Source organism: Lactuca virosa, chromosome 5, assembly GCF_052849685.1.
Source record: "Lactuca virosa cultivar CGN04683 chromosome 5, Lactuca_virosa_CGN04683_v6, whole genome shotgun sequence".
In the NCBI taxonomy this organism is placed as follows: domain Eukaryota; kingdom Viridiplantae; phylum Streptophyta; class Magnoliopsida; order Asterales; family Asteraceae; genus Lactuca; species Lactuca virosa.
In genome coordinates, this window is record NC_136430.1 from 194,433,456 (window position 1) to 194,440,652 (window position 7,197).

Here is a 7,197-nt window from a genome sequence, read left to right on the forward strand (position 1 = left end):
ATAAACGAAGATGTAATCATATGTTTCTAAAAATTAAAGCCTCCTAAAACGTCTCGTAAAATATACTTTGTTTCTAGTTTTCGATAAAATAGTATTTTAAATTATTAAAGTTTGTAATTATATCATGATTTTCAATACCACTTAAATTATTTCTTTAACTCAAATATTGCCTTAAAATTAAGAGTTGGATATCCTAATTTTTTTAGATTCGTCATTGGATATAATTGATACCTAAAATATCTTTAATAATATGACAAAACAGACAATCTTCTAGAATGAAATTGATATTTAAATGAAAGCTTGATTAGGTCTCAATGCCACTTGGAAGCATGCATGCAAGATTCCTATAACTGTATGTCAAACAATGGGATTGCCATAATAACTATGGAACCAAAAAAATGCTCAAGCTAGGTTTGTATCCTGATTTTACAGAATAGTTTTTTTTCTTTGGAAAATGATTTTGTTGGGTAAATATGTAGTGGGTTATTATTTTTATATATAATTTGTCCATTGTTTTGTTTTTTTAATATGATTTGTAATTAAAATTATTCGAGGTGTTTAAAAGCTACTATTTTAACAGTGTATTGTAGATTATTATCTCGTTGCCACCGTCAACCAAGGACGGCTCAACCAATTTGGGGCTCCAAGCAAACAAAAAAATTGGGGTCCTTCAAATAAGCAAACCGTTACGAACTTGAGACCCTTAGTTTTACCACCCATCACTTTTACCACCAGGTCAAGCTCCAACTTGTCTTTATAACCCAATAAATATGTATATATACATATATAATCAACAAAATAATATTTAAAGTTGGGGCCATTTAGAATTGAGGACCCTAAGCCCTTGCTTAATTTTGCAAAGGGGAGAGTCGGCCTTGTCGTCAACCTCTCACCAACACTATCCATATCTAACAACCAAAATCACCTTCTATCATTTGCCACCAAATCACTCATACCCAACACCACCAACAAACTAATCTAAAATCCTTGAACAAGTTGGTTGCCGCCTTAGCTGAACCAATTGATTCAAGAAGAAAGGGACGAAAGACAATGGTGAATTCAAGACGGAAGTTAATCGGCATTATATATAAAGAACATACAAATGTAAATTTTTTTTGAAAATTTTGGGCATTTTTGGGTTTTTTCATTAAAATATGTCAAAAATGATTTTTCAGAAGAATGGGTAACAAGGAGGGGGCTTTCTAGTAAAAAAGAAATGATATTTAAGGTACTTTTAGTAATATAGGGGATGAGACCCACTTCCAAGTGGTGTCCATGCACCCTACTTCTTACTAGCTAGCTCGGCCACTGACGAGAGAGATGTGAGGGTTGGGTGGTTATTGCAAAGTAGGGGATTTGGACATTTTCTCCGCGGAGAAGAGAATGAGAAAATTATACGGTTTGTAGTGATTTAAAAAGTGATCATGTAAAATTGTATTATATTCTTCTTTGGAATTGTGTTGGCCGGAACAGATGACCGGAAAATTGATGATGATAGAAAAAGATGAAAGTTATTAAATATGTACAAAAGTTAGTTTAATGGTAAATTAAGTATAAAAATGAGTTTAATGATATTTTTGAAGATGAAATGTGACTTTAATAATGTTTTTTTGGACATATAAACCATAGACTTGCAATAGTCGGTCAAAATAGTAATTGTTTTAACAAAAAATATGACTTTAATGGTAAATCATATACAAATATAAAAAATTACTAAATGTGTATAAAAATAATAATTCATTACCTTACAAAGTATTTTTCTATAATTTTTTCAAATATAATATGCTATTTCATTACCAAGCTCATATAAAGGAATGAACCATAGAAATTGTTCTTATTATCTTATAACTTGTAGATTGCTTTTATTTTTAGTTAGAGGTTTAATATAATTTACCTAAATTTTGAAATACGAAAGAAACTTTACACATCTTATCTTCGTCTAACCATTTTGCACTTAAGACATCTTACCTAGAAAAATCTATTTTAGTTTATAATTTTTGCTGGCATTCGTTAAATGAAAGTTTCCATAATTTAGCTATTGATTAAATGGAATTTTTATAATTTAGCTTCCAATTTCCAAGTTCCTAACGGAGTCGTGGAGCGTGGCCATAGATTTTGAAATGAAGAAATACGTATTAGACAACTTTTAAATGTACGCTTATTTTAGATGTGGTTGAATTTGTAAAACATTTTTTTTAGAACGTCGGCATTAACATTAAAAACTAGTAGAAGCTAGAAAATTACATAGAAAAGTTTGAAAAGAAGGACATTTCACCAAATCTAACCACTTAACACAAAACTTAAGATTTCTAACTCTAATAAAAATAAAAAACAATTGAGATTAGATGGAATCCCAAAGTAAAGACTTGATAGGTTTACGACCGTAAAAAAAGAGCCTATTATGAAAGAACCATATCGACCAAAACATGGTCAAACAAGAAGCATCCAAACATCTCTTAACATTATCAACAAGACAAACTTGATCAATCCAAACAACCCAATCCGATATAGAACTAAAGATTGGAATATCCAATTCCCACCAGGTCGCAAACAAGTTCCATAAATCCACAACCATGCTATACGTAAAGAAAATATGATTGACTGTCTTCACATCAAGGTCACAAGCAGGACATCTGACAGAGCCAATATAAATGCCCCTCCTATCTAGATTCACTCTAGTGGGGATTTTGTTTAAATTCGACTTCCAAAAGAACACATTCACCTTGGAAGGAAGGAATCGATTCCACCTGGTAGGCTCCACACCAAACTCCAAGAATTTAGAATCAATAAAAGACCTAGCAGAAGCGACATAAAACCCCGTAGAAGAATCAATGAACCAAATCCAAGAATCCTAATTAGAATTAAGAATAACCAGATTTGTAGCCTCCCTAAAAGTCGAGAATTGAAGAGTCTCCACATCACCTGTCGGAGGTCTTCTAAAAAACGACAACCAATCCAAATGACGCAATTGATCAAAAACTTTACACATCTTATCTTCGTCTAACGCATAAATCCGAGGATATTGGAGTTTAAGACATTGAGTCCCACACAAAACATCATCCCAAAAGAAGAATTGGCTCCATCACCCACGTTACGAATGCATAAGGAAAACACATCAATACCTTTTTCAATGAGCTTTTTGGAAGAAATAAGAATAACAACCCAATGAATCACAACATATCTAGGCATAATCCTTTTCCCAATATGGCCATCACCCGCATAAATATTAGCTATAACCTTAGCCCATAGACAAGAATGATTCAACCGAAACCTACAAATCCATTTGAATAGAAGAGATCTATTCAAAGAAAAAAAATACTCCTAATACCCAAGCCTCCAAGATCTTTACTAGCCATACACTTTCTCCACGCCACCCACGTCATTTTTTTCTCATTCAAATCACATCCAATGAAGAAATTATTTCTCATCGACTCCAATACTCTCTCAACGGTCCTCAGAGTTTTATACAACGACATGTAATAAGTTGGAATATTCCCAAGCACTGCCTTAATAAGAGTTAATCTCCCACCAAACGATAAACAATTTGCTTTCCAACTAGTGAGTTTTTGCTTGTATTTATCAATAACACCTTTCCAATTAGAAATACGCGACATATTACAACCCACAAGAATACCCAGATACGAAAAAGGTAACGAGGAAACCCCACAGCCAAGAACCCGCGACATAACATCCACATCCATATTAGAAACCCCAATGCCAAGAACCTTACTCTTTTGGACATTTATTTATGACTTGAAGAGAGAAAGAAACATATCAGAAGACAAATCAAATTATTTGCATTTCGGAGAGACCATTCTCCTAAGAAAATAACATCACCAGCTTACATCAAATGAGAAATAGGTAAGTCAAGAGAACTAACAGAAGCACCTTTGAAAATACCAATACATAAAGCTCAACGAATAACAACATGCAAACCTTCCATAGCCAAAATAAACAAAATGGTGACAAAGGATCACCTTGGCGAAGACCCCTAGAAATATCGAATTCATCAGTAGGAGAGCCCTTAATTAAGATAGAAATACGAGCATTCATAAGACATCCTTTAATCGATCTTCTTTATTTACATCCAAACCATAATTCAACCATAATAAGATCCAAATAGTCCTATCTAATCGAATCATACGCCTTCTCAAAATCAACTTTGAAGATAAGTAAAGAATGATTACTCTTACGATACCACTCCATAATGTAACATCCCGGGCTTTCAGGTATTTCCGAATCCTTCCCTTGGTATTTAAATATGTCATTTTGGTCCTTGGAATAGGTTGGAATTATCCCTAAGAAGCCCTAGTGGAAAATTGGTAATTTCTTGGGAGCTTGAGTTGTACACTGGGCGTACATGTGGGTACGCTAAGCGTACTAGGGCGCGCCCTACTAAGCTAGGCGTACACATATTTACGCTGGGCGTATGTGTGTCTGGGTGAAAACCCTAAATTTTAGGGTTTGTTGAGTATTTAAGCATCTTTATGGACCCTTTACCCCCATGTTCTCAGCCTCCATGTTTTGGAATCGTTTTTGGCAAACCCTATCTTCTCTAGTGCGGGTGTGTGAGCTAAGAGTGTGTTTCTTGTGTGGTTGAAGAAGAAGAAGTTGCATTAAGGAGTCAAGGAAGGAAAGCAAGTTTGTAGATCTTGGATTATCATCTTCTTGGGAAGCTAAAGAAGGTAAAAAGCTTCTACCTTTATGCTTGGATTGTTTAGATCTTGTTTTGGTAGCTTTTTGGTGTTCTTCTTATCCCAAAGTCCCAATATTGTGCATGATTTGTTTTGGACATGTTTGGCTGTCCTTTCAGACCCAAGGATGGGTTCTAAGTCATAAAAATGAGGTTTCTTTAGCTAGTTTGGATCCCTGTTCTTTGTAGGAGGTCTTAATGGATTAAGACCATGTATTAAGGAATTTTTGGACGTCCAAAGTCTTAAAGTTTGAGACTTTAAGGTTCTAATTGTAACATCCCAAAATTCGGAACCAAAAATTTCATTTTTAATTGCGTAATTATAAAAACAGTAGTCAGAAAACATCAATAGTGTCATCCCATATCATAATATAAAAACCAATAACTCAAATATCAAAACATGTCATAAGGAAACAATCATTAGAGTACAACTCCCAAAGATCTCGTGTGCGGAAAATCATAGTGTGATGTGCTGCGATCATGCCGGCTCCTTTCCTTTCGAAGAAGAGGCACCTGAAACCAAAACTAAAAACCGTAAACATGAAGCTTGGTGAGTTTCCCCATCATACCACATACCACACAATAACATACTGTCTATCATATCCGGGTACTGGCCTACCCCTTTGGTCTCTTTCAACCGGTAACCGCCTAGCATATCAGGGTGCTGGCCTTCCCCTTCAGTCTCTTTCAACCGGTAACCGCCTAGCATATCAGGGTGCTGGCCTACTCCTTCGGTCTTTTCCAACCGGTTACTGGGACTATTTCACCCCTACCACTACCACATAGCATCCTAGTCAATAAACGCATAGTCACATACTGCCAGACATATCTGGGTGCCTGACCTACCCCTTCGGTCTTATTGATTGGATACGGGGTCTATTTCACCCCTACCACTATCGCATAATTGATGGGCTTTTAAGCATTCTAACACTTCCTAAGTGTACATGCAACCCTAATAACCTTGAATCTATGTTTTCTCTATATACATGCAAATTTCTTTTTCAAGGTTATTTCCTAACTAGCATGGCATGGGGATTACATAAAACATAAAAACTAGTAGAAATACATACCTTGTTGTTGCTTGGATTCCTTCAAGACTTTGTGAGCCTAGCACCCCAAATGTTGTGCCTCAAATGCTTCACACAACACCACAAGACTTGGAATAACTTGAGAGAATACTTCTAGCACTCAAAATCGGTTATGCCCTCTCTAGTAACACTAGGTCACCATTTTGCTAGCCATAGGGTTCCTTTTATAGTGTTGTCACAATTAGGGTTTACACATGAATGCCCTTAATTGTCATGACTCTTGATTTCTCATGACCCATGGGTTTGTAACTCCCATAGACTATCCATGGAGCTCCATATGGTTATAACCAAACCCATAAACCATGGATCATTAATCCACCATAAAAGAATTGATGATTGTCATAATCAACCCTATATATTTAATTAGTCTCACTTTGATCACTAGATTAATACTAGATTAATACTTGATCAATACTAATTAAATAATACCATTATTAATATATTAGAACTTATAATATATTAATAATCATAAGTGCCTTATTCTCTCATTTAGTCTATCCAAGTATTGCAATGCCATGCAACCCAAATGGACCATGCCGGGTCGGGTCAAGTACATACCAAATAAAGTTATGGACTTAGACACTATATCCAACAGTCTCCTACTTGGATAAGTCTAATAACTATATTTGCAAATATGACTTCAAAATCCGACTAGCAATCGTAGCTCTTTCAAAGTCTCTCGGAACTGAGATGATGATGATACGCCATTTAAGATAAGTGATCATATAATCCTCTGTTCTCATGATATCAGCCGGACAAACACATGGAACATGGTCTTACTTATTGTCCAGCATTTGTTTCTCGATCTCTGATTTGTTTCGACATAGAACTAAATTGAACACATCAATTAGGTTCTGACCGGGCCCGGTACATAGGTCAAAACCAAATCATCGAGGGGCCCAGATATCGCTTCTATTTCTAGAAGGAACAGATAAACTTCGACTGATATGCTTGTACTAACTACTTGTTGAATTATTCACAAAGGCACGTTTTATGACATCGAGTTACCAATGCGTTTTCGTGCAATCAATGAATAACCAACTCATAGTCAACAACTCATATCTCTAGGTTTGAAGATTTATATGATATTACCGTCTCACGATCACTCGAGATAAATTCCATGAAGTGATGCAAGTGAGCGTGGGTTGGATCCAATACTCAGCCCTTATGAGTACTCATGAATGTTGTAGCAACCATTGCATTGTCCAAAGCACTTTTAGACAAATCATACAAGCCAAATTCATGACAGTCTTAAATCAATACTTACTTCCAAAGTTTGACTGACTGTGGATGGTTTGAATAATAACATAATTATTCTGGAAGTAAAAACATGCAAAATTGAAACATAGTAAACAATCAACACAAGATAGTAACACCTTACTCATAAATAAATAACAAATTTTATTTATCATCAAA